We start from the raw sequence: 15,012 nt of genomic DNA, 5'->3' as shown, positions 1-15,012 counted from the left end.
CTGAGATTGAGGGGCACTGTGCGTATTCCGTTGCTTGATGAACACTGACCTGGTGTATTGTCAGTTTCATTTGAATCTTTGTTTTGCTATGTTTATTCCTCCAGGCTCATGTGTATGAATGAGTGTTCAAGTGTAAAGCTGTGTGCAGCTGTGTGCAGCTGTTGTCTTGCATGGAGACTTTCATTCAGCTCAGAAACAGGAGAAACAGAGTTCTTTCAGAGTAAGTCAGCACAGATATCACAGCTGCTCCTTCAAAAAAAAGACAACATCTCAACTTGTTGAGATAAGGCCCATAACCACAATAAAAGAAGAAATCCAAGTGGTTGAATGAGTTTTCTTTTCAAAATCTGTATGCGACTGTTTACTTTCATAGATGTCTTGATTCAGCTGAGGAACAAAAGAGAAAAAAAAAATCCAACCTGTTATTCCACACAGAATACAATTTGCTCAATAAAAAATGCTGCTGCTTGAAGAAAAAAGACATCAAAGTGATGGAATGCGTGTTGAAACATTTGCAAAAGCTTTGAAGTCTGAAGTTGTGTTTGTAAACAGACTTTTAGGTCTGATGATCAAAGCCGTTCAAACGCTTTGAAGTCTGAAGTTGTTTGTAAACAGACTTGTAAGTCTGATTACAAACCAATTAAAGTGCTTCAGCAGCTGCTGGCGTTGCTGATGCTGCTTCTGCTGCTTGAATAACACTCAATTTACTGGGGAACATTAAAAAAGATATAAAACAAAAGCTCTTTATGAACACAGGAGGAGCAGAAAATATTTTTTCACGCCATGACTGATGACAGACCTCTGTTTATTCCTTCAGGCTCATGTGTATGAATGAGTGTTCAAGTGTAAAGCTGTGTGCAGCTGTGTGCAGCTGTTGTCTTGCATGGAGACTTTCATTCAGCTCAGAAACAGGAGAAACAGAGTTCTTTCAGAGTAAGTCAGCACAGATATCACAGCTGCTCCTTCAACAAAAAAGAAAACATCTCAACTTGTTGAGATAAGGCCCATAACCACAATAAAAGATGAAAACCAAGTGGTTGAATGAGTTTTCTTTTCAAAATTTGTATGCGACTGTTTACTTTCATAGATGTCTTGATTCAGCTGAGGAACAAGAGAGAAAAAAAAATCCAACCTGTTATTCCACACAGAATACAATTTGCTCAATAAAAAATGCTGCTGCTTGAAGAAAACAGACATCAAAGTGATGGAATGCGTGTTGAAACATTTTCAAAAACTTTGAAGTCTGAAGTTGTTTGTAAACAGACTTTTAGGTTTGATGATCAAAGCCGTTCAAACGCTTTGAAGTCTGAAGTTGTTTGTAAACAGACTTTTAGGTCTGATGATCAAAGCCGTTCAAACGCTTTGAAGTCTGAAGTTGTTTGTAAACAGACTTGTAAGTCTGATTACAAACCAATTAAAGTGCTTCAGCAGCTGCTGGCGTTGCTGATGCTGCTTCTGCTGCTTGAATAACACTCAATTTACTGGGGAACATTAAAAAAGATATAAAAAAAAAACTCTTTATGAACACAGGAGGAGCAGAAAATATTTTTTCACGCCATTGACTGATGACAGACCTCTGTTTATTCCTTCAGGCTCATGTGTATGAATGAGTGTTCAAGTGTAAAGCTGTGTGCAGCTGTGTGCAGCTGTTGTCTTGCATGGAGACTTTCATTCAGCTCAGAAACAGGAGAAACAGAGTTCTTTCAGAGTAAGTCAGCACAGATATCACAGCTGCTCCTTCAAAAAAAAAGACAACATCTCAACTTGTTGAGATAAGGCCCATAACCACAATAAAAAAAAGAAATCCAAATGGTTGAATGAGTTTTCTTTTCAAAATCTTTATGCGACTGTTTACTTTCATAGTTGTCTTGATTCAGCTGAGGAACAAGAGAGAAAAAAAAATCCAACCTGTTATTCCACACAGAATACAATTTGCTCAATAAAAAATGCTGCTGCTTGAAGAAAACAGACATCAAAGTGATGGAATGCGTGTTGAAACATTTTCAAAAACTTTGAAGTCTGAAGTTGTTTGTAAACAGACTTTTAGGTCTGATGATCAAAGCCGTTCAAACGCTTTGAAGTCTGAAGTTGTTTGTAAACAGACTTGTAAGTCTGATTACAAACCAATTAAAGTACTTCAGCAGCTGCTGGTGTTGCTGATGCTGCTTCTGCTGCTTGAATAACACTCAATTTACTGGGGAACATTAAAAAAGATATAAAAAAAAAACTCTTTATGAACACAGGAGGAGCAGAAAATATTTTTTCACGCCATGACTGATGACAGACCTCTGTTTATTCCTTCAGGCTCATGTGTATGAATGAGTGTTCAAGTGTAAAGCTGTGTGCAGCTGTGTGCAGCTGTTGTCTTGCATGGAGACTTTCAATTCAGCTCAGAAACAGGAGAAACAGAATTCTTTCAGAGTAAGTCAGCACAGATATCACTGCTGCTCCTTTAAAAAAAAAAAAAAAAACAACCTCTCAAATCGTTGAGATAAGGCCAATAAACACCATAAAGAATGACATCCTGACGTCTGAATGAGTTTTCATGTTAAATTCAGAATTCACCTTTTTCCTTGTTGGGGAACCTAAAATGTACTGAGGAACAACATGAGAGATGTTTCCCTCATGTATTCCAGCAGAGAATAACAACTCCATCCCTACCCTAACCCTACTTTCAGCCTTATCCTTAACCCTCATTCAATGCAAGTCTATGGGTTGACATTTCAACTTTGTCCTAGAGACATGGGGCCACTTGCTTTTTCATCAAGAGCCCCCAAAGAAGCGCACACGCCGAATTTGGGTATTCTAGTACTTGAGGAAGGCAGAAACCCTAACCCTAATTTCAACTAACCCTAACCCTAACCCTAGTTTCAGCCTTAACGTTAACCCTCATTCAATGCAAGTCTATGGGTTGACATTTCAACTTTGTCCTAGAGACATGGGGCCACTTGCTATTTCATCAAGAGCCCCAAAGAAGCGCCCACGCCAAATTTGGGGTTTCTAATACTTGAGGAAGGCAGAAACCCTAACCCTAATTTCAGCTAACTCTAACCCTAACCCTAGTTTCAGCCTTATCGTTAACCCTAATTCAATTCAAGTCTGATGGTGTGAAAACTCATTCAGACAGTGGGATGTCATTTTTTATTGCTCTATTGTGTTTCTCTCGCTGAGTTATGCGCAGTGTGAGCAGAAAGGGTGAACTTGAGTGGAATTGTTATTTTCTGCTGAAATACATGAGGGAAACATCTCTCCTGTTGTTCCTGAGTACATTGTAGGTTCCCCCATAAGGAAATAGTTGAATTCTCAATTTAACATGAAAACACATTCAGACAGTGGGATGTCATTTTTTATTGCTCTATTGTGTTTCTCTCGCTGAGTTATGCGCAGTGTGAGCAGAAAGGGTGAACTTGAGTGGAATTGTTATTTTATGCTGAAATACATGAGGGAAACATCTCTCCTGTTATTCCTGAGTACATTGTAGGTCCCCCCATAAGGAAATAGTTGAATTCTAAATTTAACATAAAAACTCATTCAGACAGTGGGATGTCATTTTTTATTGCTCTATTGTGCTTCTCTCGCTGAGTTATGCGCAGTGTGAGCAGAAAGGGTGAACTTGAGTGGAATTGTTATTTTCTGCTGAAATACATGAGGGAAACATCTGTCCTGTTGTTCCTCAGTACATTGTAGGTTCCCCCATAAGGAAATAGTTGAATTCTCAATTTAACATAAAAACTCATTCAGACAGTGGGATGTCATTTTTTATTGCTCTATTGTGCTTCTCTCGCTGAGTTATGCGCAGTGTGAGCAGAAAGGGTGAACTTGAGTGGAATTGTTATTTTCTGCTGAAATACATGAGGGAAACATCTCTCCTGTTGTTCCTCAGTACATTGTAGGTTCCCCCATAAGGAAATAGTTGAATACTCAATTTAACATGAAAACTCATTCAGACAGTGGGATGTCATTTTTTATTGCTCTATTGTGCTTCTCTCGCTGAGTTATGCGCAGTGTGAGCAGAAAGGGTGAACTTGAGTGGAATTGTTATTTTCTGCTGAAATACATGAGGGAAACATCTCTCCTGTTGTTCCTGAGTACATTGTAGGTCCCCCCATAAGGAAATAGTTGAATTCTCAATTTAACATGAAAACTCATTCAGACAGTGGGATGTCATTTTTTATTGCTCTATTGTGCTTCTCTCGCTGAGTTATGCGCAGTGTGAGCAGAAAGGGTGAACTTGAGTGGAATTGTTATTTTCTGCTGAAATACATGAGGGAAACATCTCTCCTGTTGTTCCTCAGTACATTGTAGGTTCCCCCATAAGGAAATAGTTGAATTCTCAATTTAACATGAAAACTCATTCAGACAGTGGGATGTCATTTTTTATTGCTCTATTGTGCTTCTCTCGCTGAGTTATGCGCAGTGTGAGCAGAAAGGGTGAACTTGAGTGGAATTGTTATTTTCTGCTGAAATACATGAGGGAAACATCTCTCCTGTTGTTCCTCAGTACATTGTAGGTTCCCCCATAAGGTAATAGTTGAATTCTCAATTTAACATAAAAACTCATTCAGACAGTGGGATGTCATTTTTTATTGCTCTATTGTGCTTCTCTCGCTGAGTTATGCGCAGTGTGAGCAGAAAGGGTGAACTTGAGTGGAATTGTTATTTTCTGCTGAAATACATGAGGGAAACATCTCTCCTGTTGTTCCTCAGTACATTGTAGGGTCCCCCATAAGGAAATAGTTGATTTTACAATTTAACATAAAAACTCATTCAGACAGTGGGATGTCATTTTTTATTGCTCTATTGTGCTTCTCTCGCTGAGTTATGCGCAGTGTGAGCAGAAAGGGTGAACTTGAGTCGAATTGTTATTTTCTGCTGAAATACATGAGGGAAACATCTCTCCTGTTGTTCCTCAGTACATTGTAGGTTCCCCCATGAGGAAATAGTTGATTTCTCAATTTAACATGAAAACTCATTCAGACAGTGGGATGTCATTTTTTATTGCTCTATTGTGCTTCTCTCGCTGAGTTATGCGCAGTGTGAGCAGAAAGGGTGAACTTGAGTGGAATTGTTATTTTCTGCTGAAATACATGAGGGAAACATCTCTCCTGTTGTTCCTCAGTACATTGTAGGTTCCCCCATAAGGAAATAGTTGAATACTCAATTTAACATGAAAACTCATTCAGACAGTGGGATGTCATTTTTTATTGCTCTATTGTGCTTCTCTCGCTGAGTTATGCGCAGTGTGAGCAGAAAGGGTGAACTTGAGTGGAATTGTTATTTTCTGCTGAAATACATGAGGGAAACATCTCTCCTGTTGTTCCTCAGTACATTGTAGGTTCCCCCATAAGGTAATAGTTGAATTCTCAATTTAACATAAAAACTCATTCAGACAGTGGGATGTCATTTTTTATTGCTCTATTGTGCTTCTCTCGCTGAGTTATGCGCAGTGTGAGCAGAAAGGGTGAACTTGAGTGGAATTGTTATTTTCTGCTGAAATACATGAGGGAAACATCTCTCCTGTTGTTCCTCAGTACATTGTAGGGTCCCCCATAAGGAAATAGTTGATTTTACAATTTAACATAAAAACTCATTCAGACAGTGGGATGTCATTTTTTATTGCTCTATTGTGCTTCTCTCGCTGAGTTATGCGCAGTGTGAGCAGAAAGGGTGAACTTGAGTCGAATTGTTATTTTCTGCTGAAATACATGAGGGAAACATCTCTCCTGTTGTTCCTCAGTACATTGTAGGTTCCCCCATGAGGAAATAGTTGATTTCTCAATTTAACATGAAAACTCATTCAGACAGTGGGATGTCATTTTTTATTGCTCTATTGTGCTTCTCTCGCTGAGTTATGCGCAGTGTGAGCAGAAAGGGTGAACTTGAGTGGAATTGTTATTTTCTGCTGAAATACATGAGGGAAACATCTCTCCTGTTGTTCCTCAGTACATTGTAGGTTCCCCCATAAGGAAATAGTTGAATACTCAATTTAACATGAAAACTCATTCAGACAGTGGGATGTCATTTTTTATTGCTCTATTGTGCTTCTCTCGCTGAGTTATGCGCAGTGTGAGCAGAAAGGGTGAACTTGAGTGGAATTGTTATTTTCTGCTGAAATACATGAGGGAAACATGTCTCCTGTTGTTCCTGAGTACATTGTAGGTCCCCCCATAAGGAAATAGTTGATTTCTCAATTTAACATGAAAACTCATTCAGACAGTGGGATGTCATTTTTTATTGCTCTATTGTGCTTCTCTCGCTGAGTTATGCGCAGTGTGAGCAGAAAGGGTGAACTTGAGTGGAATTGTTATTTTCTGCTGAAATACATGAGGGAAACATCTCTCCTGTTGTTCCTCAGTACATTGTAGGTTCCCCCATAAGGAAATAGTTGAATACTCAATTTAACATGAAAACTCATTCAGACAGTGGGATGTCATTTTTTATTGCTCTATTGTGCTTCTCTCGCTGAGTTATGCGCAGTGTGAGCAGAAAGGGTGAACTTGAGTGGAATTGTTATTTTCTGCTGAAATACATGAGGGAAACATCTGTCCTGTTGTTCCTCAGTACATTGTAGGGTCCCCCATAAGGAAATAGTTGATTTTACAATTTAACATAAAAACTCATTCAGACAGTGGGATGTCATTTTTTATTGCTCTATTGTGCTTCTCTCGCTGAGTTATGCGCAGTGTGAGCAGAAAGGGTGAACTTGAGTCGAATTGTTATTTTCTGCTGAAATACATGAGGGAAACATCTCTCCTGTTGTTCCTCAGTACATTGTAGGTTCCCCCATGAGGAAATAGTTGATTTCTCAACTTAACATGAAAACTCATTCAGACAGTGGGATGTCATTTTTTATTGCTCTATTGTGCTTCTCTCGCTGAGTTATGCGCAGTGTGAGCAGAAAGGGTGAACTTGAGTGGAATTGTTATTTTCTGCTGAAATACATGAGGGAAACATCTCTCCTGTTGTTCCTCAGTACATTGTAGGTTCCCCCATGAGGAAATAGTTGATTTCTCAATTTAACATGAAAACTCATTCAGACAGTGGGATGTCATTTTTTATTGCTCTATTGTGCTTCTCTCGCTGAGTTATGCGCAGTGTGAGCAGAAAGGGTGAACTTGAGTGGAATTGTTATTTTCTGCTGAAATACATGAGGGAAACATCTCTCCTGTTGTTCCTCAGTACATTGTAGGTTCCCCCTTAAGGAAATAGTTGAATTCTCAATTTAACATGAAAACTCATTCAGACAGTGGGATGTCATTTTTTATTGCTCTATTGTGCTTCTCTCGCTGAGTTATGCGCAGTGTGAGCAGAAAGGGTGAACTTGAGTGGAATTGTTATTTTCTGCTGAAATACATGAGGGAAACATCTCTCCTGTTGTTCCTCAGTACATTGTAGGTTCCCCCATGAGGAAATAGTTGATTTCTCAATTTAACATGAAAACTCATTCAGACAGTGGGATGTCATTTTTTATTGCTCTATTGTGCTTCTCTCGCTGAGTTATGCGCAGTGTGAGCAGAAAGGGTGAACTTGAGTGGAATTGTTATTTTCTGCTGAAATACATGAGGGAAACATCTCTCCTGTTGTTCCTGAGTACATTGTAGGTTCCCCCTTAAGGAAATAGTTGAATTCTCAATTTAACATGAAAACTCATTCAGACAGTGGGATGTCATTTTTTTATTGCTCTATTGTGCTTCTCTCGCTGAGTTATGCGCAGTGTGAGCAGAAAGGGTGAACCTGAGTGGAATTGTTATTTTCTGCTGAAATACATGAGGGAAACATCTCTCCTGTTGTTCCTCAGTACATTGTAGGTTCCCCCATAAGGTAATAGTTGAATTCTCAATTTAACATAAAAACTCATTCAGACAGTGGGATGTCATTTTTTATTGCTCTATTGTGCTTCTCTCGCTGAGTTATGCGCAGTGTGAGCAGAAAGGGTGAACTTGAGTGGAATTGTTATTTTCTGCTGAAATACATGAGGGAAACATCTCTCCTGTTGTTCCTCAGTACATTGTAGGTTCCCCCTTAAGGAAATAGTTGAATTCTCAATTTAACATGAAAACTCATTCAGACAGTGGGATGTCATTTTTTATTGCTCTATTGTGCTTCTCTCGCTGAGTTATGCGCAGTGTGAGCAGAAAGAGTGAACTTGAGTGGAAGTGTTATTTTCTGCTGAAATACATGAGGGAAACATCTCTCCTGTTGTTCCTCAGTACATTGTAGGTTCCCCCATAAGGAAATCGTTGAAATCTTTTTTTTGAAGGAGCAGCAGTGATATCTGTGCTGACTTACTCTGAAATAACTCTTTTTCTCCTGTTTCTGAGCTGAATTAAAGTCTCTATGCAAGAAAACAGCTGCACAGAGCTGCACACAGCTTTACACTTCACTCATTCATACTCCTCAGCCTGGAGGAATAAACAAAGCAAAACAAAGATTCAAATGAGACTTACAATAGAGGAACAACAGGAAAGATTTTTTCCTTATTTTTTTCAGCAGAGAATTACAATTCCATTCAAGTTCACCTTTTATGCTCGCAATGAGCATAAAGCACTTGTTTTCTTTCACAAATTCCTGAATTCACTAATTCAGTGCCCCCACTCCCCCCACACACATTGATTAAAGCAGATAACTATTGAAATATATATATATATATATTTTTTTTTTAATAAAATTATTCCATTTATTGATGAAACAATTTCTCTCTTGTTTCAGTGGTGTCGATTCATTTACATGGTTGATTTGTTCTTATGCGTTTGGTGATGTGCAGTGGCACCATTACGCCTGTGGGTGGAGACACAAGACCGTATGATGAATATCAGGTGACGCTCGTTCACAGTCGACTCTCTGTTGGTCTGAGATTGAGGGGCACTGTGCGTATTCCGTTGCTTGATGAACACTGACCTGGTGTATTGTCAGTTTCATTTGAATCTTTGTTTTGCTATGTTTATTCCTCCAGGCTCATGTGTATGAATGAGTGTTCAAGTGTAAAGCTGTGTGCAGCTCTGTGCAGCTGTTGTCTTGCATGGAGACTTTCATTCAGCTCAGAAACAGGAGAAACAGAGTTCTTTAAGAGTAAGTCAGCACAGATATCACAGCTGCTCCTTCAAAAAAAAGACAACATCTCAACTTGTTGAGATAAGGCCCATAACCACAATAAAAGAAGAAATCCAAGTGGTTGAATGAGTTTTCTTTTCAAAATCTGTATGCAACTGTTTACTTTCATAGATGTCTTGATTCAGCTGAGGAACAAAAGAGAAAAAAAAAATCCAACCTGTTATTCCACACAGAATACAATTTGCTCAATAAAAAATGCTGCTGCTTGAAGAAAACAGACATCAAAGTGATGGAATGCGTGTTGAAACATTTGCAAAAGCTTTGAAGTCTGAAGTTGTGTTTGTAAACAGACTTTTAGGTCTGATGATCAAAGCCGTTCAAACGCTTTGAAGTCTGAAGTTGTTTGTAAACAGACTTGTAAGTCTGATTACAAACCAATTAAAGTGCTTCAGCAGCTGCTGGCGTTGCTGATGCTGCTTCTGCTGCTTGAATAACACTCAATTTACTGGGGAACATTAAAAAAGATATAAAACAAAAGCTCTTTATGAACACAGGAGGATCAGAAAATATTTTTTCACGACATGACTGATGACAGACCTCTGTTTATTCCTTCAGGCTCATGTGTATGAATGAGTGTTCAAGTGTAAAGCTGTGTGCAGCTGTGTGCAGCTGTTGTCTTGCATGGAGACTTTCATTCAGCTCAGAAACAGGAGAAACAGAGTTCTTTCAGAGTAAGTCAGCACAGATATCACAGCTGCTCCTTCAACAAAAAAGAAAACATCTCAACTTGTTGAGATAAGGCCCATAACCACAATAAAAGAAGAAATCCAAGTGGTTGAATGAGTTTTCTTTTCAAAATCTGTATGCGACTGTTTACTTTCATAGATGTCTTGATTCAGCTGAGGAACAAAAGAGAAAAAAAAAATCCAACCTGTTATTCCACACAGAATACAATTTGCTCAATAAAAAATGCTGCTGATTGAAGAAAATAGACATCAAAGTGATGGAATGCGTGTTGAAACATTTTCAAAAACTTTGAAGTCTGAAGTTGTTTGTAAACAGACTTTTAGGTCTGATGATCAAAGCCGTTCAAACGCTTTGAAGTCTGAAGTTGTTTGTAAACAGACTTTTAGGTCTGATGATCAAAGCCGTTCAAACGCTTTGAAGTCTGAAGTTGTTTGTAAACAGACTTGTAAGTCTGATTACAAACCAATTAAAGTGCTTCAGCAGCTGCTGGCGTTGCTGATGCTGCTTCTGCTGCTTGAATAACACTCAATTTACTGGGGAACATTAAAAAAGATATAAAACAAAAGCTCTTTATGAACACAGGGGGAGCAGAAAATATTTTTTCACGACATGACTGATGAAAGACCTCTGTTTATTCCTTCAGGCTCATGTGTATGAATGAGTGTTCAAGTGTAAAGCTGTGTGCAGCTGTGTGCAGCTGTTGTCTTGCATGGAGACTTTCATTCAGCTCAGAAACAGGAGAAACAGAGTTCTTTCAGAGTAAGTCAGCACAGATATCACTGCTGCTCTTTCGAAAAAAAGAATTCAACTATTTCCTTATGGGGGAACCTACAATGTACTGAGGGACAACAGGAGAGATGTTTCCCTCATGTATTTCAGCAGAAAATAACAATTCCACTCAAGTTCACCCTTTCTGCTCACACTGCGCATAACTCAGCGAGAGAAGCACAATAGAGCAATAAAAAATGACATCCCACTGTCTGAATGAGTTTTCATGTTAAATTGGGAAATCAACTATTTCCTTATGGGGGAACCTACAATGTACTGAGGAACAACAGGAGAGATGTTTCCCTCATGTATTTCAGCAGAAAATAACAGTTCCACTCAAAGTTCACCCTTTCTGCTCACACTGCGCATAACTCAGCGAGAGAAGCACAATAGAGCAATAAAAAATGACATCCCACTGTCTGAATGAGTTTTCATGTTAAATTGAGAAATCAACTATTTCCTTATGGGGGAACCTACAGTGTACTGAGGAACAACAGGAGAGATGTTTCCCTCATGTATTTCAGGAGAAAATAACAATTCCACTCAAGTTCACCCTTTCTGCTCACACTGCGCATAACTCAGCGAGAGAAGCACAATAGAGCAATAAAAAATGACATCCCACTGTCTGAATGAGTTTTCATGTTAAATTGAGAAATCAACTATTTCCTTATGGGGGAACCTACAATGTACTGAGGAACAACAGGAGAGATGTTTCCCTCATGTATTTCAGCAGAAAATAACAATTCCACTCAAGTTCACCCTTTCTGCTCACACTGCGCATAACTCAGCGAGAGAAGCACAATAGAGCAATAAAAAATGACATCCCACTGTCTGAATGAGTTTTCATGTTAAATTGAGAAATTAACTATTTCCTTATGGGGGAACCTACAATGTACTGAGGAACAACAGGACAGATGTTTCCCTCATGTATTTCAGCAGAAAATAACAATTCCACTCAAGTTCAACCTTTCTGCTCACACTGCGCATAACTCAGCGAGAGAAGCACAATAGAGCAATAAAAAATGACATCCCACTGTCTGAATGAGTTTTCATGTTAAATTGAGAATTCAACTATTTCCTTATGGGGGAACCTACAATGTACTCAGGAACAACAGGAGAGATGTTTCCCTCATGTATTTCAGCAGAAAATAACAATTCCACTCAAGTTCACCCTTTCTGCTCACACTGCGCATAACTCAGCGAGAGAAGCACAATAGAGCAATAAAAAAATGACATCCCACTGTCTGAATGATTTTTCATGTTAAATTGAGAAATCAACTATTTCCTTATGGGGGAACCTACAATTTAGTGAGGAACAACAGGAGAGATGTTTCCCTCATGTATTTCAGCAGAAAATAACAATTCCACTCAAGTTCACCCTTTCTGCTCACACTGCGCATAACTCAGCGAGAGAAGCACAATAGAGCAATAAAAAATGACATCCCACTGTCTGAATGAGTTTTCATGTTAAATTGAGAAATCAACTATTTCCTTATGGGGGAACCTACAATGTACTGAGGAACAACAGGACAGATGTTTCCCTCATGTATTTCAGCAGAAAATAACAATTCCACTCAAGTTCACCCTTTCTGCTCACACTGCGCATAACTCAGCGAGAGAAGCACAATAGAGCAATAAAAAATGACATCCCACTGTCTGAATGAGTTTTCATGTTAAATTGAGAAATCAACTATTTCCTTATGGGGGAACCTACAATGTACTGAGGAACAACAGGACAGATGTTTCCCTCATGTATTTCAGCAGAAAATAACAATTCCACTCAAGTTCACCCTTTCTGCTCACACTGCGCATAACTCAGCGAGAGAAGCACAATAGAGCAATAAAAAATGACATCCCACTGTCTGAATGAGTTTTCATGTTAAATTGAGAATTCAACTATTTCCTTATGGGGGAACCTACAATGTAGTGAGGAACAACAGGAGAGATGTTTCCCTCATGTATTTCAGCAGAAAATAACAATTCCACTCAAGTTCACCCTTTCTGCTCACACTGCGCATAACTCAGCGAGAGAAGCACAATAGAGCAATAAAAAAATGACATCCCACTGTCTGAATGATTTTTCATGTTAAATTGAGAAATCAACTATTTCCTTATGGGGGAACCTACAATTTAGTGAGGAACAACAGGAGAGATGTTTCCCTCATGTATTTCAGCAGAAAATAACAATTCCACTCAAGTTCACCCTTTCTGCTCACACTGCGCATAACTCAGCGAGAGAAGCACAATAGAGCAATAAAAAATGACATCCCACTGTCTGAATGAGTTTTCATGTTAAATTGAGAAATCAACTATTTCCTTATGGGGGAACCTACAATGTACTGAGGAACAACAGGACAGATGTTTCCCTCATGTATTTCAGCAGAAAATAACAATTCCACTCAAGTTCACCCTTTCTGCTCACACTGCGCATAACTCAGCGAGAGAAGCACAATAGAGCAATAAAAAATGACATCCCACTGTCTGAATGAGTTTTCATGTTAAATTGAGAAATCAACTATTTCCTTATGGGGGAACCTACAATGTACTGAGGAACAACAGGACAGATGTTTCCCTCATGTATTTCAGCAGAAAATAACAATTCCACTCAAGTTCACCCTTTCTGCTCACACTGCGCATAACTCAGCGAGAGAAGCACAATAGAGCAATAAAAAATGACATCCCACTGTCTGAATGAGTTTTCATGTTAAATTGAGAATTCAACTATTTCCTTATGGGGGAACCTACAATGTACTCAGGAACAACAGGAGAGATGTTTCCCTCATGTATTTCAGCAGAAAATAACAATTCCACTCAAGTTCACCCTTTCTGCTCACACTGCGCATAACTCAGCGAGAGAAGCACAATAGAGCAATAAAAAATGACATCCCACTGTCTGAATGAGTTTTCATGTTAAATTGAGAATTCAACTATTTCCTTATGGGGGGACCTACAATGTACTCAGGAACAACAGGAGAGATGTTTCCCTCATGTATTTCAGCAGAAAATAACAATTCCACTCAAGTTCACCCTTTCTGCTCACACTGCGCATAACTCAGCGAGAGAAGCACAATAGAGCAATAAAAAAAGACATGCCACTGTCTGAATGAATTTTAACCCCATCAGACTTGAATTGAATTAAGGTTAACATTAAGGCTGAAACTAGGGTTAGGGTTAGGGTTAGGGTTAGCTGAAATTAGGGTTACGGTTTCTGTCTTCCTCAAGTATTAGAAACCCCAAATTTGGCGTGGGCGCTTCTTCGGGGCTCTTGATGAAATAGCAAGTGGCCGCATGTCTCTACGACAAAGTTGAAATTTCAACCTATAGACTTGCATTGAATTAGGGTTGCGTTAAGACTGAAACTAGGGTTGGGGTTAGGGTTAGCTGAAATTAGGGTTAGGGTTTCTGCGTTCTTCAATTATTAGAAACCCCAAATTTGGTGTGGGCGCTTCTTTGGGGCTCTTGATGAAATAGCAAGTGGCCCCATGTCTCTAGGACAAAGTTGAAATTGTCTCAGACCAACAGAAGTCTGTCATCAGTCATGGCGTGAGAAAATATTTTCTGCTCCTCCTGTGTTCATAAAGAGTTTTTTTTTTATATCTTTTCTAGTGTTCCCCAGTAAATTGAGTGTTATTCAAGCAGCAGAAGCAGCATCAGCAACGCCAGCAGCTGCAGAAGCACTTTAATTGGTTTGTAATCAGACTTACAAGTCTGTTTACAAACAACTTCAGACTTCAAAACGTTTGAACGGCTTTGATCATCAGACCTAAAAGTCTGTTTACAAACAACTTCAGACTTCAAAGCGTTTGAACGGCTTTGATCATCAAACCTATAAGTCTGTTTACAAACAACTTCAGACTTCAAAGTTTTTGAAAATGTTTGAACACGCATTCCATCACTTTGATGTCTGTTTTCCTCATGCAGCAGCATTTTTTATTGAGCAAATTGTATTGTGTGTGGAATAACACGTTGGATTTTTTTTTTCTCTCTTGTTCCTCAGCTGAATCAAGACAACTATGAAAGTAAACAGTCGCATACAGATTTTGAAAAGAAAACTCATTCAACCACTTGGATTTCTTTTTTTATTGTGGTTATGGGCCTTATCTAAACAAGTTGAGATGTTGTCTTTTTTTTTTTGAAGGAGCAGCTGTGATATCTGTGCTGACTTACTCTGAAAGAACTCTGTTTCTCCTGTTTCTGAGCTGAATGAAAGTCTCCATGCAAGACAGCAGCTGCACAGAGCTGCACTCAGCTTTACACTTGAACACTCATTCATACACATGAGCCTGAAGGAATAAGTATATCAAAACAAAGATTCAAATGAAACTGACAATACACCAGGTCAGTGTACATTAAGCAACGGAATACGCACAGTGCCCCTCCCTCTCAGACCAACAGAGGTCTGTCATCAGTCATGGCGTGAAAAAATATTTTCTGCTCCTCCTGTGT

The sequence above is a fragment of the Nelusetta ayraudi genome, unplaced genomic scaffold (genome assembly GCF_046127955.1).
Source record: "Nelusetta ayraudi isolate G7.1 ecotype Tasmania unplaced genomic scaffold, CSIRO-AGI_Nayr_v1 ptg000044l, whole genome shotgun sequence".
Classification (NCBI taxonomy): domain Eukaryota; kingdom Metazoa; phylum Chordata; class Actinopteri; order Tetraodontiformes; family Monacanthidae; genus Nelusetta; species Nelusetta ayraudi.
This window is presented reverse-complemented; position numbering follows the sequence as displayed.